The sequence below is a fragment of the Drosophila simulans genome, chromosome 3R (assembly GCF_016746395.2).
Source record: "Drosophila simulans strain w501 chromosome 3R, Prin_Dsim_3.1, whole genome shotgun sequence".
NCBI lineage: Eukaryota > Metazoa > Arthropoda > Insecta > Diptera > Drosophilidae > Drosophila > Drosophila simulans.
The window spans coordinates 26,435,786-26,463,534 of NC_052523.2; the positions used below are offsets into that span (position 1 = coordinate 26,435,786).

The 27,749-nt window shown below is 42.3% G+C and overlaps 1 protein-coding gene across 1 annotated transcript in view; it reads left to right on the forward strand.

Annotated features, from left to right (window-relative positions):
- LOC6730212 (headcase protein) overlaps positions 1 to 27,749 on the forward strand; it is a 92,098-nt gene that overhangs the window by 40,155 nt on the left and 24,194 nt on the right. The gene's annotated exons all lie outside the window — the stretch shown is intronic.

A 27,749-nucleotide genomic window follows, 5' to 3' on the forward strand; every position in this document is an offset into this window, starting at 1 on the left:
ACTTGCCGGTTTATTTTTTCGCCGGATTAGATCATTTCCAGCTGGTCAGCGGAGGCTGTCAAGCTGAGCTAGAATTCCCGGAAAATGCAGCGTAGAAAAATACAAATATTCATTGTCTAAGCTGTTTTTGCAGTCACATGAGTAGTAGCGCGACAAAAACAACTCAAAAGCAGTGGGAAGAAGTGTATTATTTGAACTATATATATATTAATCGAAACAGCGCTATTCTATTTTCTCAGTGCACTTCATCTTCGATTGTGAATGAGTGCATTGAAAGCCAATCAAGGGGAAAAGTCTTTGGGCCTGCTGCTTATCTTTCAATCTGCGCCGCCTCTCATTCAGCTTTTCCAGGGGGCCTCCCCCTCTCCCGCACTCTGCTGCATTATTCCCTTCTGTAGAGGCTCCTATATTACCCCGATTCCCCAGCGGAATTGTTTCGGATTTCTGTTTACACTCGGTGTAATGCCCAGCCAAACAATTTCATGGTTGTGGGAGTAAGGGAGATGATGAGATGGTTGGCTCAAGTGTAAGTTGATTTCAATTGTACGCCACTCCACTGAGAAAATTACCACACACGAAAAATAAATTTAATAATATCCAGTTCGAAATAAAGTAATGAAAAATATTAAATTTCTTTCGGTGCCCCGCCAGTCATTGGATTCCGAGATTGGGCCCGCTTAAACCCTTCGAACTGCACATTGTTGTGGATTATGCTCGGTTGAATCCCATTGTTGCTGCTCCCTCCGATTGATATATATGATTGGGCTTGTGGTTGAGGCGGGCACACGGCTATTGAACCGAGTAAAACCGATTTGGAGCCGCAGGTCTGGGCTGGGAATTGCTTGAAGTGGCAATTAGCGAGCCTCCAAGGCGAGCTGCTGCACCATTTGCGGTTGTCAAACCGAAGCGAACCCATCTCCATCCTGGTCAGAACTCATGAAATCATAACATGTATGTATGTACGTGGCTGCACAAGTCCTTGGAGTGCGCCTTGAATATTTCATAAGCAGCAGACCGAGTGGCAAGGGCGAATTTGCAGCAGGACAATTGGGGGAAATCCTGCGAACTCACCTGTCTTTCGGTTTTCTGCCACCCGGGAGAGCTTTGAATACGTTTTGCGTAGCCAAAATTGTATCTGGCGAATGTATCTGTATCTGTATGTGCAGCGCAGCTGGTCTCGCCATTTCCCTTTTGGCCAACTTATGCGATGTCTGCACGCAGCAGCCAAAATGCAGAAAGAGAAGGCATTGTCTGGCAGCGAATTGCTTTTAAAAACTTTACAATTCAATCTCTGGCTGCTCCTTTTTGGCATGCATTCCGAATTGCATTTCGTATTGAATTTATAAATATTTAATGCCATTCAAAACGCCATGCAACCCCACCTACCCAGTGAATTTCGTTTTTGTTTAAACAAAGTGTCTAGGATTTGACGGTTAGAAGTTTTTAGCCGGGCTTAAAGTGAACTCTGGAACAGAAATAGAAAACTAAAATTTCAAGTTTGCCCGGCAAAGTTTTTCCTGTTTGCCCAAAGGATTTAGGATCGAGTAATAATCCCCAAGTCAAACAAAACGGATCAGAAACACAAAAAAATAGTAAAACCGGTCCGCGGTTCGTCATAATTAAGACAAGTCAACTTGTTAATCATCCAGCAATTTGCTGTGCCACTCAATGATTCCCGAAAGGGTTGTTGCAACGCCTCGCTGATTTTTTAATCAGCATATCATAGACTTCTGGGGCTGGGGTCTTAACCTTTTTCCCAATCAGCTGTCGACATTTTGGCTGTCAAGGGATTTGCGTCGGAAAAGAGCGTAAAAAAGCGAGGCAGCTATAATTATAATTAACAACACAGCTCCGGGGATTGAACTTCAATTCGAGCTGTGCACATCTGCTAATTGTTTCGGCTCTTCCTTAATCCTTTTCATATTTGTTTTAGAGGGGCGTGTCCGATGATTCAGGCGAGATCTGCTCTGTTTTCGGCGCGTTTTTAATATGCCAATCAATCTTTGTCTCTGGCGAACTTTAAGCAAGAAAATAAGTTTTTATATAAATGATTGATGAGCGCAGCACCGCCATGTGTGTCTGTCTGTGCTTTTTGCTCCGAAATCGCAATCGCAGTCTGAGTTTTTATTTTTCAAATTTGAATAGAAATAAATAAATGTTCGTTGCCGATGTTTGCGATCATTTTTTCTATTCGCCTTCCCATTCCAAAACTGACACTACACATCACGGCATTTCCTCTTGCTTCTGGCTGGCGGAAATTTTCCCGAGCTGTTGTCAAACTCAAAATTTGAAGGGAAACGACAGGCACTCACTTATGGGTTTGGTACACCAATTTTAGATGCTCTTAACAGGAAATTATATACGATGCTTGAAGATAAGTTGACAAGTTTCGCATAAAGGGGAAGCAGACTGGGAATTTAAGGACATAGCATTTGGAAAGGGTATCAGCTTAGTCTCATTTTTTAGTGGCGACACTTTTCCAGATTGATGGCTGCACATTCTGTGCGCCAAGAGTTTTCCGCTCGCAGTTCTTTGCCAGTGTCAGCGAATTTTGAGCCGAATTCCAGCGGAGGCAAAAATTCAGTTGATGGGGCGCCACTGGACAGGCCCAAAATTTATGCAGTCTGCCACATAAAAACGCGCTCTCTCAAAGGAGTGCAAAAAATTTGGCATATGCTAGGCGGCTGTTACGTTCGTTGCAATGTGCAAATTCCGCTCGGAATTAAATTTTATTAAAGCCGGCAAATTTATGCAAAAGTTCTCCATCTCAGACATGTCTACGCCCACTCAGGTGCGAGTGGAATTGCTTCGGGCCATGTTTGCCAAAGTTGTTGCCATTGTTGTTACTGTGCGCGGATGTTGCTGATGGAGTTTGGCTGGCCGTCGTCTGCTCTCCTTGAGGAGTGATGTGCGTCGCTTGACTGCCTTAAACATGACATTTATTGTAACTGTCTTGCGGGGGGCTACGCCACTTTTGCCGCTTTTCCCGCTTTTCCTCCCCCCAGTTGATGCCACTGCCACTTCTTCGCACTGCACAGTGCGGAAAATTGGAGGCAAGGTGGCTCATTGTTAAGGACAATATTTGAAGTTATTGCAACAGACTCTTCTTGCGTTTTGAATACCACTTTTGTATATTAGTTTTACTAAGCATTAAACTCCTATTTTCTCAGTGCAATTGCTGATGTTGCTGTTGTCATTTAAGCATTTGATATGCATTGTGTTGTGTCTGTCTGCGTTCGGTTGACTCTGTGTGTGTGAGTTGTGTGTGTTTGCCAGACGGCGCCAAACGTCGACAGTCATTGTCATGGCAACATGTTGCAGACACCGCTGCAGTTGTTGTTGCTGCTGCTGCTGCTGCTTGCATTGCTGCTGCAGCGGCCAGACAAACATTGAGTACTCCACTTCATTTATGCCCCACTCACCACCCACCATCACCCCCCTGCTTCCCCTTCTTCCTCAACTTGCCCCCTTTGCTTATCATCCATTTATTTCAATTTCTGCACTTTTGCGTGGTGCAAATTGCACAAAATTTGCTCAAGTGCCTCCAAAGTGCACAATGAAAATGAATAATTATGTGTACGACTTTTCCTCCATGTTGCTTCTTATCCCCTTGTCGTTTGGTATGCTTAATTAAATGCCTTCGAGGCAGTGACAAAAACATATTTCTAATAAGTAAGTATACAAATTTACAATTGTGGGCAACAAAATAGTGGTGCTGGCAGAAACTCACTTAGAGAATTATCGTTCGATAATCAAATTTAATGAAAATGTTATCGTGTTTATCGGTAGGTTCTTAACGATTAAAAGGTTATTTTATTGAAGCACCGTTCTGTTATTTCGATAAGTCAGTTCATTGACCCAAACGCTTATGGTTTTTTTTCGGTAGTCAGTTTTGAATGGCATTTTGTGGGGAAAATTTAATTTCAATTTTCCTCATCAACTTATTGCGGTTATGTCTCTTTCGCTCGCCCTCAGGCCATCTCTTTCTGCCGAACAGCTGTGGTGTGTGTAGGTGATTTGGGCATTTCCCGTCGTTAGGTTTGTCGCCTGGATGAGACAGGCACAGGATAATGTCGGCGCCGTCCTTGTCGCTCTGCAAAAAGGAGACGCAAGGACAAACGGACAAGCGGACGGACAGAGACGAAGACATGTACTGACAGACATTGAGAATGATTGAAAGAGAGGGGCCCAGAAGACAGAAAGCAGAAAGAAGACAGTGCAGGGGAGACAGTGGAGACCCAGCGACCGACATTGAAATGTTGTTGAACTTGCCTCGGTTTTCTGCCTCCATAAACAGAGATGCCAAATGTCAACCCAGGTGGATGTGGATGTGGATTATGGGAAAGGTGAGGCTGATGAGCAGCGCTCAATGGAGACATCAAGGCTGGCAGTCTGTCCAGTCCGTCATCTCGTATTGAATATTTGCCTTATCACTTCGATTAGCTGAAGACACTGTGAAAATACCACAATGAGCAGAATTTATTTAGAATATATATGATTCATTCCTTTTCCTGGGAATTTTTCAATAATAATTGCAGAACTTTCAGAAATGGTCACTTAAGCTGTCATCGATGTAATTACAAGCTAATTGGAGTTATTAAAGCAAGCGATGAGGAAGTTTGCAGCAATTACTTAAATAAGTACTTAAATACTTTATACATTTTAAAGCTGGAATGATATTTTTTGAAATCATTTCGAAGCGGACTCGTTCCACAGTGAACTCTCGTTGGCTGCGCTAATTACAACCGCAAATGCTAAAAAGGCGCGCATTAAACAAATTTAAAATGCATTGACTTGCGATGTTAACGAGCACGCACACAAACGCACATTTATTTAACCTAAAAAACGCAAAAACACTTCAAAGTCTGCTGCCCACACATCCAAAACAAAAAAAGCACAAAAAACAAAAAAAAAATAAAAAAAAGCACACATGTCAGCGTCATTTGCATTCGACAATTAAGCATTTGTTTACAATCCACAACAGCAACAATAAAAACAATAACACCAGAGTGAGAAAACCAGCAGCAACAACAAAATGTATTTTTTTTATTTATTTTTTAATGTTCATTCCTCGCTTGAGTTAATCTCACACCCACAAAACTTCGACGTTGTCTCGTCTCAATTTTTATGATTTCATTTAGATTTATCGCACACACACACGAAAACTTGTGCAAATAACAACAAAAGCCGGGCTTTGTTTATAACAATTGCACAAATGTTTTTGTAAGTGTATTTATTACTTGGCTGGAGGAGGTGTTGGAATTTTCGTGGCCTTAAAAATCATATAAATTGAAAATGGTTAAAAATGCAGCAAGGTCGCTTGACTGACATTTTAATTCAGCTTCCACTTAAATATATACTTGTTTTTTAAGTATATCCAATATTCGCAGAAAATCAAATTAAAACAATTATCGCTGGCAAGGAAATCGCTTTATTGAATTAATCAAATATTATTGCATTATTCACTGCAATCAAATTGTTCGGTTGTTTTTCAACAGACTTTAAATATTTCATATATTTATCACTTGTTTCTTCTGCAATTTTCCGCATTTCTTGTGCATTGTTTTCCCCGCTGGAAAGTTAATTGAAATTTTTAAGGCTCGGCCTGGAATTGTTTTCGTCGTTGATGTGCTGCAGTTGCAGTTGCAGTTGCAACTTGCAGCTGCCGTCTGAGCCACTGAACCACAACGGGTTGCAATTTTGTTTGGTGTTTTTGTGTTTTTTCGCTGCTCTTTCCCGTGTTTTCTGTGTTTTTTAACGCTTCATTTGCCTCGAAGAGCTGGCGAACTGGAGAAATTGGCCAAAATGAGGGGGGGAAAATGCAATGAGGATGAGGTGCAGTCTGCAAATGTAATTTATATGTACGCCACTTTTATTCCTCCTTACTGTAACTTCACTTTATTCCACATTTCATTTGTTGTTCGAGTGAATTTCGGGGATTGTTTGCCTTCAAGTCCCGGCAATTGTATGACAGCTGGCTGACTGACATAATGTCCGATTGGCCCGATGCTAATGACGATCATCAGCACTGCAATCATCCTCGTCATCATCATCATCATCATCATCGTGTCGAGCGTTTTCAAGTGTCAGAGATGTCGAGTCGAGCAACTGCAACTGGAGAGCTGAAGCTTATTGAAAATTATTGTAATTCGCCGGAACGTCTGGCCCCAGATTCATGTATACTATACTATATGGTGTCCATCCCCCCCCCCCCCCCCACCCCTTGGCCCCTTCAGAAATAAAGAAAAAAACATTTTAATTGAATCGATTTCAGCACTGGCGATGACATAATTCCTATGGAGCCACCCTCAGCCGAAGTCGAGTCACCTACATACTACAAACTACACACATGTCCCCCTTCTTTTGAGCTCTATAAATCTACTAAGTTTGTCGCTAGTTTTAATGCGCCATGTTTTCGATTTTCTAGCTGACTTTGATTTATGCTACATTTTTCTCTTAATTGTTAGCTGGTTTTTCACGCTGGCGAAAATGTGGGGGAATGTCAAGCGAACATATGTGAGCGAAATTCAATTAACATTTTCCCCGACTCGATCACACTTTTGTAGACGATTCGCTTGAGGGCTGCAGTCTTTAGTTTTATTTGCGTTAATGAAAATAAATTGCTTAATTTGTTTAGCAGTGTTTGTTTGGTAATGTTTTGCTGCTGCGAAAATAAATTTAAATGTTTTCGGCTGACATGACATGAGCAGCAACAACAAAAGCAACAAGGCCAGTTGGTGCATAAACAAAAGTAAATGTAAAATGTTAATTATGCGCTTTTTCAAGTGCCCAAATTGCAATGACATTCAGCGGTTTTTAACGCCCATAAGTTTTGGTCATAGGTCCTTGGAAAATCGCTGCGAGCATGAAAACTTTGTTGCCAAAGATCGTTGACTGGCTTTAGCTGATAGCCAAATAATCGGAACGATATTTCTGAGCTGCTCTGAGCCGGGCCAAATGCTTTTTATGGCCAATTCGCATGCAGGACGACAGAGGGACAACGTCATTATCCTCGCTCGCCTCATCTGCTTTTATCCATCGAAATGTGCGTTGAAATTACCAATTTCTGGCCATAAAATCAAAGAGAGAACAAGTTGGCCATTGTGTCAGCCATCGCTGAAACACTCGCTTTTTATACCACCAACTTGCAACATTTGCTGCACACTTTGGTGTTGCAGTCATAACGATTCCTAAGCTGGCTTTATGCTGGCCATTATCGAAGGATCTCTGGTTAAGGGTGCATCCTCGTTGGCTTTCGTTTCAATTTCCTATTTGGCGGACTTTTTTTTTTAATGCTTTTGAAGAGGCCATTATGGTTTTTTGTAGCAAAAACTTCAAATTTCCTGCCACTTTCTGTTTAATTTTAAAATAATTTGTGTTTGAATTTGTGCGGTTCTTTTTTTTGTCAGTTTTTCGGTGCTTGTCTGTCTACAAAGTTGCCAATTAGGCGAAAACTTTTTAATAACAGCAGCTGCAGCGGCGACCTGAACTTCTTCGCTCCATTTCCCTGCCACTTGAAGTTCCCTTCTCCTTCTCCCATCTTTTTGCTTTCGTCCAGCCAGTGACCTCGTTCAATTGAGTAATTGTTGTTGCTGCTGTTTTATTTTATATATATATATATGTATTTCCTCTTTTTTGCTACCTCGCTTCGCTGAGCAGATCCAACACCTGTCAGCCTCGAAAAAGTGGCAGAAAGAAATGCGCTTTGAACCTGAAAAATGGAAGAGAAGAAAGCCAGAAAGGGCGACCAATCAATTTTATGACAAAGCTTCGCCCGTTCCCCCAATTTTGGCTTTATTTCGAAATTCCGAATTTAAATATCAAATATTTACAGTTATGGGTATAAACAGAGAAAGGGGGATGGGGCGAAAAGGAATATCAACTTTTATTGCCCAGGACCCCGGCTATTTATTGTCTGCCGGTTCAGACACCTTACACCGTATTTACTTTTTATTCTCCCTTTTGATATTAAATTGTGTCTACAGCGAAATGCCATAAAAATCCCACTTAAAGCTCCTACGCCCCACCGCCCCTCAGTGGCCCCAAAAACTCAGATTTTCCCACGCATATACATACTTATATATATAAATAGGGGGCGGCTTTCCCCCCATCGGATTCGACCTTCGCCTTGAATAATATATAAATGCGTCAGTCTGCTTTTTTGGGGGGTCAGAAAGTCTGCGTGCCGCACACATTTGCCAAATAACTCCCCCAGGAGGCGGAAGGGGCGTGCCAGGGGGCGGGAGATAGGTGCAAGGACAAGGTCAAAGCACCCGGCAAAGCTTGGATTCTTTCGTTTGGTGGAGGGAAGGGGCTTTTCGGGGGCATAGGCCTGCGCACGCCCTCAAGTGTGTAGGCACGGTTTATTAACATTCACAAGGAGGTTCTTACACAGAGAGAAAAAGTTGCAGGTCAACTATTAGTATATAAATAGGTGTATAAAAGTTAACATATTTTCTTTTCTTATTTATTTTTTACACAAACAAGGATAACTCATTGAATGTATCTATGGGAAAATGTATATTATCCCCTAAAAGAAAACCCCCCTCGTTTTTCCAGCGCTGCTTCCTTTTTCCCTCAAAAACAGCCTGAGTTTGAGCATTAAAAAGGAAAAGGCTGGGCGAGGGGGCTTTCACATTCTGCGCCTACGCAAGGGCAAGTGCAAGGACAACCATTTGGTGGGCCGAATGTGGGTGGCGATGGCGGTGGCACTTCAATGCCAGGGCCATTGTCACGGCCATGGCCATGAGAGGAAAAGCCGAAGCCGGCCGGCTTTTCTCTCTCGCCGGGAAAAGCTCCCGCCGAGTGGAGGAGCCTTGTGGCTGACTGGATGCCTATGGCGCCTGCGTGGGAACCTATCGCACTTCGCTCTGCTCTCCCAATTGATTTCGGGTTTAATGTCCTTTGCAGAGCCGTGTAGAGACAACCGCTGCATATTTCAGCGAGGCTCCCTGGGCTTTTCCCAACTTGGAAAATCGAGAAAGTTTCCTCCGAGCGTGTGTGTTTGCCGTGGAGCCTCCTGAAAATCCCCCGTGACTAATGTGGCGACTAATGGCGTGCCGCCTGGCGGGGCGCGCTTCGTCCTTTTGGGCCTATCCTTGTCTATTTTTGAAATACTTGGCTTTTTATGGCATACTTTATGGCGTTGGAATTGCTGCGCTTAACATCACCGGCTGACGACGAGGAGCTGGGCGCCTGAATTCCCAATGAGTTTCGACTTTCGCCTGGGTTTGACCCATGAATCGCATTTTCCAAAGCCATTGGGGCGGATTTTTCGTCTGGGCATCTGAGAAATCTTTCACTTTTTAGGAATGTACGACAAAGATATTTTAATTGCGCGATAGAGTTGCAAAATCAGGCCTTTTGGGGTAATTACGTTATATTTATATATGTATTTATAGATTGGAAATTAGAAATGGAAGAGTATTACGTGGAGTACTTAAATTGCAGCTCTTGTAACTGATTCTTCATCGTTTTTCCCCATTTTCCCTTACCGACTTTTGCCATATGGCAGAGAAATAACAAAAAAACGAAACTACACACGCGACAATCTATCTGCCAGCTTTTTTTCCCCATTTCCTTGCAGCGTTTGCTCTTTGTCTGCGCTTGTAATGATTAATGTCAAGTTTTTGCTCCTCTTTTTATTTTTTATTTTTTCCTCTCGGCTGGTTGGCAGTTCTGTGTTTGCTGTTTGAGTTTTCATTTTTCAATGTTTGCGTTTTATTTGCACTCGCCGTCTGCAGTTTAATTTCGCTTAATGAAAAATTGGGTGACTCACGACTGCTCATTTAATTGCCTGACATTGGCAAGGAAAGTGAGAGTTACTTGAAGATGGAGTAATGCATATAAATGTGTTGCTTGCACCCCTCGAAAAAGCAAAAATAAAAAACAGTTTCTGTGACAAGTCCGCTTACATTTGGCGATGATTAATGTTGCATGTTCACGTCAGGCGGGATTGCCATTGCGGTTTAAAATAACAGAAAATACTTTGAGAAAAAAGCGTAAATGATTTTTCACACAAAAAGAGGAAAAAACAATGGGTTTTCACACCCCACCCCTCCGAAGCGTTTTTAAATTAATGAACGCTTGGGCGCAGTTCACATTTCCAGTCTAAACCATTTATTTCGCGGTCACAAAAGTTATTAAAAAAGCATTCGAAGCGATTTCTTTATTATTTTAATATTCCTTTTTTGGTGTTTATAATTATTTATGAGTTTTTTTTGCGATCACCTAATGATTTTGTCAAACATTTTTGTCATTACTATAAATCGAGGTGAGGATTTGATGACTCGCTGCAAAAAGGTGGTTGGCCAGAACAATTAATCATTTTGGCCAGTGACCGACCATGTCACAGCCATGTCGGACCTCTTCCTGGGCCCACTTTTATGCGATTTTAATGACTTTTTCCTCCGGCACGGGTTTTCCACGGGTCTCCCTTCCGCGGCTTCCACTTGAGCGACGTCTTCCACTTTGATGCATTTGCAGCTTGTGCAGCTTGTGCCTCTCACCTGAAAGTGCATCCATCATGAATGAATGAATGAGTGAGTGAATGAATGTGGAATGAGCTGGGAGGAATCTTAAATGACGAGGGAAGAGGCGTTGGACTGTAAACGTAAAGATTTCCGACGTTTCTGCTCCAATCTCGTTCTACTTATCGATGGAGTTTGTGGTCTGTGGAATTGCTTTTATACCCTTATATAATTATAGATTGATTTTATTCGATGGAAAGAATATGATGATCTTAAGTTCCATCATCTTTAAAGTAAATATTTCATAAGAAAGAGTACTTTAACGAGTCGAATGATAACCCCTTATTATTGTTGTTCATCTGCTGCCTCGGCTGCTCCTTTTGTGTTGTTTGAATATTTCGTGCGATTCGTGTGTTTGGTTCCTTTGGCATTTTGGATGGGAATGTGTTTGCCTTTGAGCTTTTATCCTGGCATCTGGCAAACAGTCGCCTCCCCTCCGCCGGGGAACCCACATCTGCACTTCAAGTCGACAGTCACTTAAATTGCCATTTCAGCAGCTCATTTCTTTGCTTTTCGGGTTCGTTGTCTCCTGTTCCTCGGTTCACACGTGCAAATCAACAAACGGAATAAAATCGAGGAGCAGTGGCAGGAGCAGCTGGAGAAACTGGAGGAGCTGGAGGAGCTCCTTCGGTAGTTCAACTGCCATTCATCATACGCACTGTTGTGTTCGAGCAAGCATATAAAAATGTTTTCTTTTTTTTTCGGGGGGTTTCTGCACCTAGCTATTGAAGAGTTTCGTTGCCTTCAAAGATAACAAACGACAAAAAAGTTGGGGTAGAAGTGAACAACAGTCAGGAACTTTAAAGGAAAAACTCGGAAAGACCAGGCTCTGACCACATGCTGTTCTCCATGTTTTTGCCGGTGCCTTTTAGTTGTTATCTGCCACAATTTAGTGGCACTTCCTTGCAACATCGTCGCCGGTCACACAGAAGTTGTAACAAAAACAGGTGCACTGAAAAATGTGACTTGGGTATAAATTTTAAAAAGGATATTTAGTTTTGTGATTCAGAATTCAGATATTGAGTCCTAATTTCTTTCTGTGCATAACTACAACAAGCTCATCAAGAACAGGCAGCTACAACAAACCGAGTTCATTGCTCGTTAAGTTATTGTCACCTTTATAGCCGCTCGACCCGACTCAAGTGTCTGGGCCATAGACTCGCCAAGTGCCCACCTTTCCCCACTTCCCACTCCCTTTTTTTTTTGTTAGTTTTGTGTGCATAAGAAATTTGAAGGACCACCCAGTCTGACCTTTCACTGATAAAGTGCTGGCGGGAAAATTCGATTTTGCAGTGAGTTCTGGAAGTCCTGCACTTCCGCTGGCTGAGAAGCATTTATGTGGCAGCACCTGGACCGCCACTAAATACAACTAATCCCCAATGTAAACGAAACTAATTCGATTTGCCGAACTTCACAGACCAACTTTGTTCCCCTAATTACATTCTGTTTACTTTGGCAATTAAACTCGGGGATTTACCTCTTTTTTCCCATTATTCGAGCAGCAAGCACACACACTCGGTTTAAGCCACTCGACTCCCAGTTTTATTTAATATGCCGGGTATCAACTTGCAAATCAATTTCAATTTCGGCTCCATAAGAAGAACATTGGGCGAATGTCGTTGACATACGCGATTCGGTGGCTCTCCCTCCGATTTATTTTCCTGTCTGCTGGCTTTTTAGTTCACGCGGCACGTAGAAGCGGCGACTCCACTTGACTTGGCCTCGGAATAAATAGTTCAATAATAAATGTGCTGCTCCTGCTCCTCCAGCTGCCAGGGATTATTGTTTCAAGCACTGCTTTCGCCAGGAGTGGGGGAGTGGATATATATATATAAATTGCACCTGTGCCTGACGTGCGTTTTTCACTCAAATTAATTAAAGCTGCCCCTCGACTTCACTTCACTTTAAGCTCGCGGAAATGACGGGGCAAATGGTGGAACTTCGCGGGGGTCGGGAATGAAACTTCCTTTGGCGTGTTTCCGATTGCTTGTTAGACACACTCCAGAGTGCCAGACATGCATTTTTCTACTTAGTTTGCGCGACGAGCAGAGGACTTTACACAGAGAGAAAAAAGCACATGAATCCTGCAAGTTACTAGGCACTTAAATAGCAGGACGAATTATACCATAAGTATTCTGGTTTATAGCAAGTGCAACTTTGATCCATTTGTTTGCTGTGTAGTTTTCCTTTTCGCTGAATGCTGTTCACATGTCTATAGCTATTTTTATGGCAAACTTTTTATTTGCACCTCATAAAATGCGGCAAATGCGCCGTGCTGTATGCAACACAATGCCAAATAAGTTTTCAGCCATATCCCTGGCCACAAATACACACACATGGCTTTTATGCACATGTGGGTGGATGGGTTTTTGTGTTTCGTGTCGATGTGTGGATGTGTGTCTGCCACAAATGTGATATTTATGACGCTCGCCCAGACAAAGAATCCTTGCCAGCTGCAGGTGCTCCGCTCCTCCGGGGAGGAGGAACTGGCATCCGAACGGACCAGAATGGATGGCCAGGGCCAGAACATTTACGGCGAAAAAAGAGAAGTTTTCGTTAGTTACGAGGCCAGCCTGGAAAAACTTTCACTGAGCTCTGCTTCCTTCTTATTCGTTTATTTGCCGCCGACCTTTGTGGCCTTCGTCGTCTGGACGCTGGTGTAATTAAATTTTAATTTTCCCTCGCCCAGCAAAACAAGCAAATCCCATTTAATTGATATTAATTTCATATGTTTTCTCTCTCTTTGCAGGTGAGTTTATGATTTTCCTTCTACGAGATGGTAATGGTTGGTAATATCCCTGGTGAGTTTTTTTTTGCTCTGATTGCTAAAATTTCTAGTTTGCTATCTTTTTATGCATAAATGCTTATCTCGCATAGGGCATAAATCACTTTTTTCCATTATTGGCCTAATCCCCAACGGACGCATTAATTATGATCAAAATTCGATATTTTTTATAGTTCGAACTTTAAATCCCACAAATAATGGCCTGCGAAATGCCTCACTCAGAGTTAAAGCATTGCTTTTATACGTTTCGATGTAAAATTAGTTAGTATTCCCAGGAGTTAAGCACACCTTTTGAAAGGTTTGCACACGTAGCGGGCATTCAAAACTTTTATGGACCGAATTGTGTCACTCTTCCTTTAACCCTCTGGTGCCCCGTCTGTGCCACGTTCTTTCGATGTCTTCAATGCGAAATGCAATTTCCTGAGCGCGTAATTTTGGCTTTTTATTTACAACGCATAAATGCGCTTAATAAACACGCTGCACATGGCGAATGTGGCACGTTGCACTGCTGTTTTTGCACTTTTGCACTGAAAGAGTTGTAAAACACGGCGAAATGGCCGAGGCGAAGTTCCGCTGCATTAAGTTGGCCAACAATTTGGCCGGAGGGAATGGCAAAAAGTTTATTAGTTGCCTTGCCAGCCAGTCAGTCAGCCAGCCAGCAGTTTCTTCTAGTTCGTACCTCTGCTCATCGCTCATACGACGTGTTGTCTGTCCCTCGGGCTTGCATACCCTTTCTTTGGGTAGTTTGGACTTAACGTAGTCGATAAATGTATCTTAGGGTTTGCATCACAATTGTTTGCATGCACTTCTTTAATAAAATATTCAACAAAATTTGTGAAATAGTTTATACAATATATATAGCTTGGCTAAAAAGAGTATATCCCCATTTAAACCTCCAATTTCCCCCAACCATTTAACTTTGAATGCAGCTTCTGTTTTTGCTGCTGGTTTATGTTTGGCGGAGCAAATTTTATTAGCTGCGATGGCCAACAATGGCTGAATTTGTATGCTTTTATTGCCGCTGTTTGTTTGCGCAGTTCGCTGGAGCTGAAGAGGTGAACAAACCGCTCGTTTTGACTCTGCCCTTACCTGTCCACATGTGTATGTGTTCCCTTTGTGGCACCACCCTTCTGTTTCTAATCCCACTGCTCAGTGTCGCTACCCATTTGCGTCTCGATTCAATTGTTTTCGTCCTTGGGCCTCGGCTTATCTGCGGTGTCGAGTCCTTTATGAAGCTGTCACTTTGATGCCCGCGGACGAACTACGCACTTTTCGAACACCTCCCTCCTTGGAAATAGGAATGTGCTGTCAATCCAATCCAACCAACTGCGCATTCAACTTACTCCTAGGAATCCTGACGACGCAATTTGCCAACTGCGCAGGTTCAGCCTGCTCAAGTTGTACGAAAGTACCCCTATAACTCCACCCCTTCCCCTATCGTTCAAGAAGTCAGGATCTGGATGGACAAAAAAAAAAAAAGCGAACAAACAAGGCAAGATCATCCAATAGAAGCGGACAAAAGGACTCTGACAAAGGGAATTACATAAGTCTTTTCCAGCTGCCTTAGCCCTTTGTTTGCAATTGTATTGCAAAATTGTCGTTTAGCGAAAAGCTATTTGACATTACAAATATTGAGAATGTTGTGTCTTGAAAGGAACCACAAATAAGCTACTGTAACTATGGATAGTTAGTTTTCCCTCTATACTATAAATATTTTATGTTCCCTGCTTCAGATGCAAATTCTGTCCAGCTCACTGCATTGAAAGCAAGGCAGTTTGCTTTTTTTTTTTAGGGGTTGCAACCCTTTTGTGGTTGCACATGCAGTTGCATCCGTCCTTTGCGATGATCCTGTCTGCGTCTGCTTTAATTTGTTACGTTTGAATTGCTGGCAACTCGTTTTTAATTGCCGCACGAGTGGCTGTGTGCAAGTGTTGCAAGTAGTTTGCCTAATTGGTACGGTGCATATTCCAGACGTCTGCCACACGATTCCGTATCCGTTAGGAGTATGAAAATAGAATGCAAATATCGATATGGCAGCTTGTGCAGTTTTTCGAGGCTGCCAATTATGGGACTAAGCTGCATTTTGCGGACCAGACAGACGTCGTTCTGGGATTAGCCGTCTGCCATAACAAACTCCCATCCCATTCAACTTGCTGGTTCCCTTGGTTGTATTTTTACTTATTTTTGCCCAACTGCAATCCTGGAAACTTCCCTGAAATTATGAATTTAAATTGCGGCTAATAAATCGCCGCAAATAATCATATTTTTGCCCATTTTTCTTTTACTTTTGCGGTCTTTGCAGACCGGCAACGGGAACGGAAGAGGTTGCAAGAAGCCAGGACATCCTTCTGCAAGATTGCAAGTAGTTGATAAAGTGCATTTTGTGCTGCTGAAGCTCTGATGCAAATGACACAAACGACAACATTTCAACTTGGTCTGCTTCCTTGGGGAGTCCCTACTCCCAACTCCGTACTCCTTTCGTTTTTCCCATTCCGCAGTTTTGCAGTCAAAATAAGTAAAAATGGCCAACCGCTTCCATCGTTTGGCTTTATGCAAATGCAAAATGGATTTAAATTGGCCAGACAAAGTCCGCTGGGCGAAGGCAAACCAAACAAGCAGACTTGCTTTAACTTTTGGCCATTGAAAATGTAGTTTTCAACTGCGAAGCGCTAAAAATGCAATTAAAAGCGAATTATTCCGCCAGCCAGGGAGTCGCCACCAACTCACAAACTCCTCTTGCCACTTTAATAATTTTCGAATAACTCTGGCTGGTTTGAAGCGCATTTTTGCCCAATTATGCAGTTTTATTTTTATGTTTTTCAGCTACGCTAAAAAGATACAATTTCAATTAATTTTAAGCTCTTCCCGCAGTCGTTTACCTTTTTTCGGATATGGAAATTTGATTTATCAATGGTTTTCGGGTGGTTTAAAGTGAAAGGGTTTGCTGCAGGGCTCATAATTTGGGTTTAGAGAACATTAGATGGGGATTAAGTTCAGGGTAGCGTGAGTTATATCCACTGGATGCGACGCCAACCGACTGGAAGAAGAGACAAAAGCTGCAGATACTTAGAGAAATTATTTTATAAACCCCCCTTCTTTCAATTTTCTTTTTAACTGCGGGAAGTTATTACCACATCCATAAATTCGAATTATATACTTATGTAATGTCCTTAACGATGCCTAATCCTTTTGAATGGTTATAAAAGAGCGCATTTGGCTGATGGGTTGGATAATTTCCTTAATGTTTTCCACATCCTCAAGCCGAGTTTCCTCCAGCTCAAGTTTCAGCGATAACTTTGCTCGCATATATATGGTATTACCTTTAATTATCCCCTTTTTGCCGATTTCTCCACCTCATTGACAATGCACGCCCCCAAAAACCTGAAGTCTACCGATCTCCACTGATCCCATTGCCATTTATACTGATAACCACAGCGAATATCTGGCGGGTATCGTAATTCAGACCGAAATTATATGGCCCTCGTTACCTGGCCCGAATTCGTTCGGTTTGTCGTCTTAAATTTCCTTCGATTCGGCGGGCTTCTTCTCGATGAATGAAAAGAGCAAAGACAAAAGCCAAATCCTGATTGTGCAGCTAAAGCTGGAACTGAATCCGAATCCGATTCCAAGTGCCACCTCGGTGAAATAACACTTCGAGAAATCTGGGATCTTACTGTTTGGATTGCCCATTTTCCCATAAACGAGAGCTGAAAATCAACATCTACGATATTCGTATATGAGCGTAATCCATTTAATGTAAATATCTGTGAGTTTTTTAATCTCTCACATCCGATTTGATTATGTTTTCCCTATGATTAATTGCTATTTTCCCAGTGCACACACACAGTTCGCCTTCGGAGATAAAATATCTGAACGAGTCGAAGAGGCGGAATCTTCTGCCTACCTGAAGAAGAACTGGAATTCGTGCCGCAGTTGTTTTTCCCCACCTTCTCGGATCCCAGTTCGCATTTCCCATTGTTCATTGATCTGTCTGCCACCACCCCTTCCAGTTTTTGTGAAAAGGGTCGTCGGGTTTGGGATGCGTTGACAACCAGGCATTCGGCGGCAACCGCAACGAAGCTGATCAGATTACATAATGTGACATAATTAATTTCGAAATTTATAAGAAATCCGTAGCAGCAGCCGAAGACTCAACATGGTAGGCCCACATCTAGCTATTAGCGATTAGCTAGTTAGTTGGAGGCCTATTTTTTAAGGGCTCCCAATCGGATTTGGGTCATCGAAGACACACACGTGTAGGCACGTCGCCCGATTTCCAGCTAATTTTCCGCTATCTTCAGCGAGAAGATCGCGTTCTTGTATCTGCCAGATACTTTTTCACTTCATTTTACATGGGCTGTAACTCATTTCAGCGTATTTATTCTTTCGTCGTCGTGTTGTATCTGCCGGAATATAAATCAAGCAATTGCCCTGGTCACCAGAGACAGAACGCATATGTCTTGCCGCTCCGAAAGTTGAGGCGGCACCTTAAGGTCGCCCAGCTTTGTCTGCTATCTGTTATAATTTTATTTTATTTATCGCTGAAATTGAATCGTCTGCAGCCACGGAGACAATGAGACATTAACCCAATAAGCAGGGCGAACAGATGGAAAGGCGAATGCTTTTCTCGATGTGCAAACTCTGTGATTCAGTGCCCCGAGAAAATTGGGAATTCAAGTTGAGCGACTCAGAAATACAGCAACATTTAAGATGTTTAATTGCACCCAAATAGCTAGATACTTTTTGCAAAAGCAAAACAATTGCTGTAATATTCGTTATCTGGTTATGTAATCCACTGCCATCCACATTTCATTTTCTTTGTTTCGCATGACAACTTCGCATTAGGGAAGTGCATTAAATGCCGTCCAATTCTATTTGGAAAAAAAAGAACACAAAAATCTCAATTGAGATGCAAATGATCAGAGAGCCATGTTATTTGCAGTTGTTTTTGTGTTTATTGTTTTAACAATTCAATTTGCATAAAAATTCAGACGAAAATAGAGGGAGATTGAGCCAAATTGCGTCATGGCATTGTTTAATTTATTATATACACGGTGGAAATCACTTCCCCTCTCCCAATGAGCTGTACGACCCAATTTGCAGCGAACCGCAAATTCCTTGGGGGGATTTCGCAGCTATTTCTACTTGTTGATGGTGGCTCCTCCTGCCCCCCAAACACCCAACCGCCCGACTTATTCGGACCGATAAGGTTCAATCAGCTACAACTTGAGCTGCTCAAGGATGCGAGTGCCATAAAATCCTCAACAATATTTACCATAAGTAATAAAAATGCGAGTAAATTGCTTTTTTAAGCTCAAGTAAATCAGAGACTGTGGCCGGACTCGAGAGTCTGGTCTTGCCATTGTCTGGAAGAAAGTTGAGAGACTTGCAAATACCCTATACTCTAAGATTGGCAGTGTTTTAATAAAAGTACATCCTTATCTTTTTATGATCCTGGCCATGTTATGTCATGTTAATGAACTAAAAGTTGACATATGGATAGATCCATTTGATAGTATGCACTATCCCAAAAATGGGAACCGAACCCGCTTGTATCAAATAAATATTAACGTTTTTGTAAGTGAACGATAGTCTACCCTATATACCCAGCACAAATACCGAGCAAAACCAACAAAAATAGTAAATGGAACAACTCAGCGGCGGCAACAAAGTATACATATGTGTTCGATAAGGGGGGCAGTCCGCAAACCCTGAAGGTTGTTCGGACTCAAATATATGTGCTTGCTGCTTATTATATGATATTGTATTGTACTGTACAGTGGGGCACATATCACTAGGCGCACATATGTTTGGCCAGAGCTCAGTGCTGTGTGTAATTTGAAATAGTGGCCATAAACAATCGCGGACGGATGCCATTTGCGATTGTTCATGTGCGGATCGGATCTGCAAGTACTATATATATAGTATATAGCTACATTATGTAGGCCCAGGACGTGACTTATGCGCTTTTCGCATGTGCTCGTAGTTGTTGTTTGCGGGGGATCGAAAACAAAACCATAAACCTTGTCTGGGGCACATAAAAACCTCAAGTTTTCCGCCCGCCAGGGGGCGTGGGTGTTTTTCGCGGCAGCGGGGATCTGAATGCGTTACATACCACTTAATTTCGGTTTTTATGCACTTCTCGCAATTATTGGGTTAGATAATCTAGTTAATTTATTCAAAACCATAAATATGGCAGGCGAGAAGGTTTCCCAGTTTCTTTTAATTGTGTCGTTAAAGTTGTTAGCATAATTGTTTAGTACCCATATAGTGTGAATATCTATAGAATTTGTGGCATCGTTAAACAAACAACTGGCTGACTAAAATTGTTGTAGTTTTCGTTGCGTTTTTGCATTTCCCGTTCGCTCGCAATAGCAAAACACGCGAGTTCATCGCTCCAATTCAATGAAATGGACTGAACTGCGAAACGGTGGAGGTTACATACCTGTGGATATCTCAACGCAAATATACATGCAAATGCTATAAAATATATATATATTCCGATCTTTGCGATAGTTTGTGCTATTGACTCTTGGCCGGCCGAGCCAGCGGATCAGATAGCGAAAACATCATCATCCGAAGTGCAGCATTCATTCTGTACTGTCTATGTGGATCTTAAGACTTATATGCAACCATTCCCTATTATTTTTAAAACCATATACACCAAAACAAAGTCCGTGAATCAGATATTCGATAGATGTATTTACTTAATTATGTCTTAATTATCTAATGATTGGGTGATGACTTCATTACAAAGCACTTAATCGAAAAATATTAATTAAGCGCGTATTCATTAATCATCTTTTGTGGCGCTAACGATTTAAACTGGCATGAACTGGAATTTGTTCACCACACTCAGTGGGAACTATTCGAATGGCCAGCGGTGTGTTTGTTTCTTTTCGGCACATTTTATCGAATTCGAATTTACAATTTTTTCGGTGTGCCAGATCTTTCCATTCAATGCCTCTCTTTCTCCCACATACGAAAAAAACGATGCCAAACATCCGCTGTGCGAAATGAAAAAGGGAATAAAAAGCAGATAAATAGATTAAAATGGAGAAAAACAATGCAAATTTATGTGAAAAGCATTAGGCATTAAATACATTACAAGTCAGGCAACTAGCGACTAATTACAAATTGTGCCGGCATGTTGCACATAAAAAGCAACAACAATCAGCGAAAAACATCAAAAGCAGCTAGAGCAGCAGCAACAACAACACTGCTACTCAATGCAATTAGTCAAATTCAGCAGCAACAACAATAACAACAGATGACGAATGCTGCGCCGTGTTGTTGCTGCCATTGTTGTTGCACTATTTGATTTGCCATGCGAGCAGCGCTGCCGACGTCGCAGTGGAGCGCAGAGCAGAGGAATGAGTGCAATGCACTCGGCCAGCGTGCGAGAGCGGGACGGGTGGAGCGAGAGAGCGCCAATAGTGTGCGATGGAGCGGGCGATAGATGAAACAGCGATAGTGGGAGGTGAAGGTGGGAGAGCAGCGGCGGAGCTGCGCAGTTAGCTAGTTTACAGCTAGCAAAGATACTTGGTTATTAGGAATAAAATAATAGGACTAAGAGTAATAAGAACTATGCAACTATGCAAGAACTAGCAACATAATAAGAAATTGTAAGAATACATACAACTGAATGAAAAAGTATCTTCTCCTAGCTGCCCTTCAATTGAGTGGCCACTTTAGCTACTTTTGTAATCTATGACAAGAGTTCGGGCAGACCTGCTTAGTTGTAAAACAAAAAGCTAAATTGTTAAGCGCTCTTTTCTCTCGCCTTCTGTGATAATGGCAGCACAAAAAATGAGCACAAACGTAGCAACAAAACATTTGACGAGGCGACTGCCCAATAGGAAAAAATGTGCGATAGGTCGGAGTTTTCATGTGTGTGCCGCGTATTTTCCGCTGTCTTTTTTTCCGTTTTCAGCTTTGTGCTTCTTTTTTGCATGTTTCTGCTGTTGCTAATTGTTTGCGCTGACTGCAATTTGCATGTGTCGCGATTCGCGAAGTTTATTGACCGCTCGGCGTGGGCAGCTCAGCGGCAGCGACACGGCGACGCTAGCGGCAGCGCCTCTGGCAGCACGCCCAACTATTTATAGATAAGAAAATGTGGCAAGCGCGGGCAAAAACAACTGAAAACAACGCGAAAACTAAAAAATACAAAACACACAAACCCATGAAAAGCGACTAAAACTAAGCTAGTTGCGCAAGCCATTAAAACACTACAAAAAATTGCATTCACACGAGGAATTTCACTCGAACAATTCGGGGAAATACGAAATAGAATTCCTGGGAAATCTGTCGCACTTTGCCTGAATTAACATTCTTAATTAATTTTCCACTTAAATTGTGGAATAACAAATTGTAACAATGAGAAATATAGCAATGCAGCTATACAGTAAGCGAATGCTTCTAGAGTCTTTATTTTTTACTTCTTATAAAATAATAACACGAATAGATTTTAAATTTAACGAATTTAAAGACAAACTAAATGTTTTTCTTTTACCAAATTTAGTTACTTTGCCGTTGAGAACGAATGACATACAGCTCAACAAAGTGAAGAAGCTGCAACATGAAATGTTGCTGACCGGATGTTGCACATTGCAGCACGCAGCTGTTGCTCCTCGTTGCTGTTGTTGCAATCATAGCGCAAATGAAGCAAATATTTGCTGTTAACAACTTAATGCGCTTGTCGCCGCCGCATAGCCGCCCGCCCCCGCCCCCTTTTCCGCTGATTATGCGCCTCAATCAACAGCAGCAGCAGCAACTACAACAGCAACATCAGCAGTGCTGCTGCTGCACTTCATAATTTCTGCTATCTTGAGCTTCGCTTTTTATTTCAGTTTTAATGCAATTAACTTGGCACTTGTCTGACTTTCCGTCTCAGTCTCACTGCGGCTGTCTGTCGCCTGTCTATATATATATCTACCTTTTTCCCGCCAGACATCGGTTGACAACATTTCCCCCCTTTTTCAGCCATGTCGAGTGGGCCGGCTGCTTTATGGCCAGCTAATGCTGTTTTTATCTCTTTTTCTTGGCCAAGATTTATTTTATTGTTATTGGAACTTTCAATAAAAGTTGCCCGTCGCCGTGGGCTTTGCGCGCGAAAGAGAGGGAAGCTGTGGCGCTGAAAGCGATAGCGAATGTGATTCTGAGCTGCTTCGCCAGCTGAAGCTGTTTGTCTGATTAATTCGCCATTAAACTGTGATTAATGCTGTTTATTCTGCGCCAACTTATTAGCTAAATGTGTTAATTATGAGTGTCGATTGTTGGGATTACAGCATTGGCGCTTTTTGTTTTGTGTGTGCAATGCAATAGTTTAGACACGTAAATAATTACAGTTGGAATAGTTTTATGGCCATGTGAGGTATTTTAAAATATATTTATGTAATCAGATGCCAATGCCATTTTCATACTTGCTTCAACTTCTAGCTGGTCCAGCATTAGAGTGTCCACTGTACTTGGCTCTGTAATGTCATAATTAACCGCCAATTATTATTCATATTTGTCGTGTTCGCGATTTTCCCGCCCGCACTAGACAGCAATTATCGCCGTCTGGGAGATCAATGATCAGCATATCACCCCCGCAGTAAAAAAATGAAAACACGCATGCTGGCAAATGAATTCATGAATAAATCAGACGAAACTCAGACGCAAATCGTCCTTCACAGCTTGCTGGCAATTTGCATTTGCCTTTTTTGTCGCCGTCGTCGTCGCATTTTCATCACTTTTCACACCAAACATTTAAATGCGAAAATCAATTAAAAATGTTTGCTGCGGGTAAAATGCCATTGGGAGGGGGTGTCACACTATCTGTTCTCGAGGTTTTCGTGGTAATGACCGACGAGCGGAGTGTCCATGGCAAAAATGCATAAATAACAAAGGCAAACAGCGGCAAACAAACGACAGACGACCGAAAGAGATGGCACTACGGGGTGGTGAAAGAGACAGACATGTATCATTTTTATAAGTTAGTTAGAATAAATAAAACTTTAAATTTATCATTTGAATTCAAAGTAATCTTAGCCAAACCCAAAGAAATGTTATGCTATGCACTCGTAATAGCTAATTAAGTATTTTAATTAATACATTCCTGAATAAACTTGGCAGGGCAGTTATCGGCTATTGGATATATACCCATCTATCGGTAGCATTGAGTTCGGTCACGACTTGGGCGACATGTGACACCCACGGTGCATAGAGATCGGAGCAGATCGAAATGCAGCAAACTGCACTTTTTATGTGCTCGGTGTTCTGCTTTTTAGCATTTGTTCTTGAAAAGTTGCAATGTCTGGCGGCAAATTAATTGCCAGCTTTGGCTTGTGCACAGTACTTATGTTTTAAGCAATGGGGGGTGGGCAGGGGGCGTGGCTGCATAATTACAGGCGCTGACAATGGACAGACGACGAGACGGCGAGCAGACGACCAGCAAAGCGGGGCTTGACTGTAATTTGACCTTAATGAGGCTGGTCGCTCAAAATGCATTTTAATTACAAGACACGAATTAATGGCACCTTGGTGTGGGCACATAAAAATATACCATATTAACTAATGTATTCAGCATATTTTACTTCTGTGGGAAAATATTTAAAATTACATATGTTTCTGTTTCCAGGAGATAAACTTGCTTGTTAGCTCTTTATAATTTGTACCTACCATACATAAATTTGCATAATAGTCTCGAGTGTTTTGTTAATATTATTTCCTCGTTGAAGGAACTGGGTCAATGTCGGGAAATTCACATCACCGAAGACACTCTTGTAATTTAGACATTTGCCGACATTTATGAGGCGGCCATAAAAACGCTTGCCCGTGTTTGGCCAGCTGATCTGCGATGTAAGCGCTGAATTTATGACGCGCACTGTACGCGCAGCCTGGCTTTGTACTCTTGGCCAAAACAAAACAATTGGCCACAAAATGTGTGTTTACGACGTTCGCTCGGCTAGCAGTTCACTTCTTTTTGGGATCCTAGACCTATAAAAGTTGGCCATTGGCCATTGGCCATTTGGGTTTCTGGCTATCTCTCGCTGGCCATCTCGCTGCCATGTAGGCTCTGCACATTTGTCAAATTGATTGCGAAATAAATTCGAGTGTGCGATTTCTTCATTAGTCGCCGCCAACTGCAGTTGACATTGTCCAAAGATGATGCATGTGGCAAGTGGATTGTGGCACACACACGCACACTGAGCAGCACGGATAATCTGCATAATTTAATACTGAATTATAGACTTTGTGTATTCATCGGGGGGCCAAGGAGAAGAGGACACTTCACAATTAATGGGTAAATAAATTCTGTGCCTATTCAGCCAGCGATTCCTTAAAAGGAGTTTGGCTTTTGTGGGTTAAGCCTTGAATGCTTGGCCATGGCTAGCAGTTTAAAGATGTAATTCGATAGAACTCAGTGGCTTTAGTAATTCGTTAAGTTTAGCCAGCTAAGCAACCAGTCATACCAAACTGGGAATATTTATATATTTGGATGGAATGAGCTTGTAAACTTACCTAACCCACCATATGACTTTGAATTAATCACCTTTTTCCCCTTCCCATCTCATTGCAGGTATGTGCCACCACTTCCTATATAGATATCTATAAACTCAATGCAATCGTGAGTATAAAAAGCGGTGCTTGGTGATAAAACGATGAATCGAGACCCGTTCGTTCGACTTTTAGTTTAGTTTTTGTTACCCACACAATAATTCTGGTTCCCATCTGCGGCTAATTTGCATAATAAGCGCACAGCTGTTAATTAATAACGGGCAGCTGCCCGAAAAACAACAATCGTGGACCTTCGGTAGCGGCAGATCAAAGCCAGCGACTTTGTATCGAAATTATGAGAGATTTTCTCTTTAGGCCGCTCATGGGTTAATGCGAACCAATTTGAGTAGGTGGAGTCGCTCCATAAAGCTAAAAAAAAGAAAACAAAAACCAAAAACCGAGGCATTTCCGTCTTGGGTGAAATAAACGCGGTATTCCTGTGGCAAATCACTTAGCTGACTGCAGACATGCCACGCCCCCCGCCCCGGCAACAGTTTACAAGCTGTAAATTTGGCCAAGAGAGTGGCAGAAGGGGGTTAAGCGGGCGGGGTAACAGCGGCAGTACCAGCTAAACTGGCAATTTTCAAATTTGCGATCATCGACAGGCGCCACCAACGCGCAACATCAACTAGGCACTGAGAAAAAAAAACTACTAAAAATAGTTAAAAGTATTGTATAAGAATCTATTAGAGAAGTTAATGAACCAGTTGTTTCAACTAATATATATTAGAATATATTTGTAAGTTTTCAATATTTTAAACTTTATCATGGAATTTGTTCCTGAAAGTGCAACATCGCTAGTTGCAAGTTGCGCGCTGCCACCAAAAGCGGCAAATGGCAACATGTTTTGCAATTTTCGCTGCATTTGCAGACAATAAATTGCTGGGCATTTAATTTGGCCATCGCACAAGGTGGAGCTTTTGGTGGCCAAAGGGAGCGGACGCGGGCTGAAGGGGAGTGGGAGTGCCCCAAGCCAAGTGGCATGTGCAACAAGCATCGGCTATCTCTGCCTCTCTGTTTGCGCCGAGTAAATTGATTTGTTGCGGCTGCAAAGGCACGCAGTCAATCAAGCGCGAGTGCTACAATCTCTATGAAAAATCTCAGAGCTCCAACTGCCCCAACTCCCTCTATTGAGGGGGGGGAGGAGGGTGCAAGATGCCACCGGCGCGATAAGAAAATGTTGAGCAACATTGTTGCCAATCGACAAGAAATTGCACTTAAAATTCGCGCGAAAAACTAAATAGAAATAAAACGCTTGTTCAGCGCTTTTTTTGATCCGCTGCCTCGCTAAAAATGTCGAGTGCTGAATGCCAAAGTGAGCTAAGCAGCTGAGTGAATGCTGTGCGATGGAGATTGGGGGTATGTATCTTTACTCATGAGGTTTGCTGGCTTTTTGGGGTCAAAGATAGGAAAAGATAGAGGCAAATATAGTATATCAAACTAATAAGTATAGACCATATAATACTCAACTATATTATAGTTATATGGTTCATTCATTGCACTCATTATATATTATATAAAACATATATCCGATAGATGCATTCAGAGTATCTGAATGCCTTAACCCACTCGCTGTTGCATTTGTCACAGTTATTACGCACAGCTGGTAAAGTAAAGTTGGCCCAAAGCCACACAGCTCTTCATGCTCTTAACCCCCCGCGGCCCCCATTAACCCATGAGATCCCCGTGAGTTTTTGGCATCGTGCGGTGTCATAATCGCCCATCGACTCTATCTCTCTCTCTATCTCTCTTTGCCTGCATCTCGCTCGCACATGCATGTGCATACGCGCCAACCGCCAACACATGCAATTTAGTTGCGCTTGCAGTCGCTGCCCCTGCCTCTGCCGCAGTCGACGTCGGCTGTTGTCGTTTGGCCGCCATCGCAGTAATCTAATGTCAGATAGTTTTGCGGTCGCTAACCCGCCTCGCTTCGACTGCGACGTCGACTGCGGCAGCGACTGCAATTGCACTCAAAGTTACGGGTGTGTGAGTGAGGAGAGCGGCAGAAATCGAGAAGTAGCGCAATGCACGCACTCGCATAAGGCCGTCTCGCTCGCACTCGCGCGTTGTGCAATTAGATGGTGAGCTGATGAATGCAAATTAGAATGAAAAGCGCACAGTGGAGCCAAAAATAAAATTATAATATATATCATTGCTAAGTACTATAGTACTTGACATATTAAAATGAATGCTGATAACATGGCGGATACTTAATATTTTATGCAACGCAATGTTGCAGGGCGGATACTTTATTTTTCAAGCTGAAATATACTTATTAAAATCAGAATAATTTGCATTTAAGTTAATCATGTGTATATATGAAATGAGAGCCACTGTGGCATTTCTTGGCTCTCATGTAAGCGATATTTAATCTGCCATTTGGTTGCGCCTGAGCGTCGCTTCGTAAGAATGTGGCTCTAAACCGAAGCCTGGCCATAAAAGCAAACAATTGTTGACATCTGCCACACGCTGCTCTATGGCTCTATGGCAGGCATACGTACCTCTTTTCGAAGAGTGCCCCCTCCACCCGCTTCCTTTCGTTTGGCAGCTTGTCAATCAAGTGGTCGTCTTCCACAATTATCCATTCTAATGACAGCGAAAGACAGAGACAGCCAGTTCAAACGATGGCTTGCACATGTTCGCTTTGACAAAATGCCAACAAAAATGCCAGCCCAGCAGCAGCATATGCGGCACTTAAATAATTCTCGAAAAAGCAGCAACCCAAAAAAGAAAACTTACAAAAAATCAAGATGTTAAAAAAGCTGGGAGAAAGAGCAGGAAAAGTCCAGAAGATGTCGACCTAAAACGCACAGCATTTGGTTATTGGCCAATATGGTCCGTTGTTTGTGTGAAAATATGTCTAAAATAAATGACTAAAATAACAGAGCACAGTG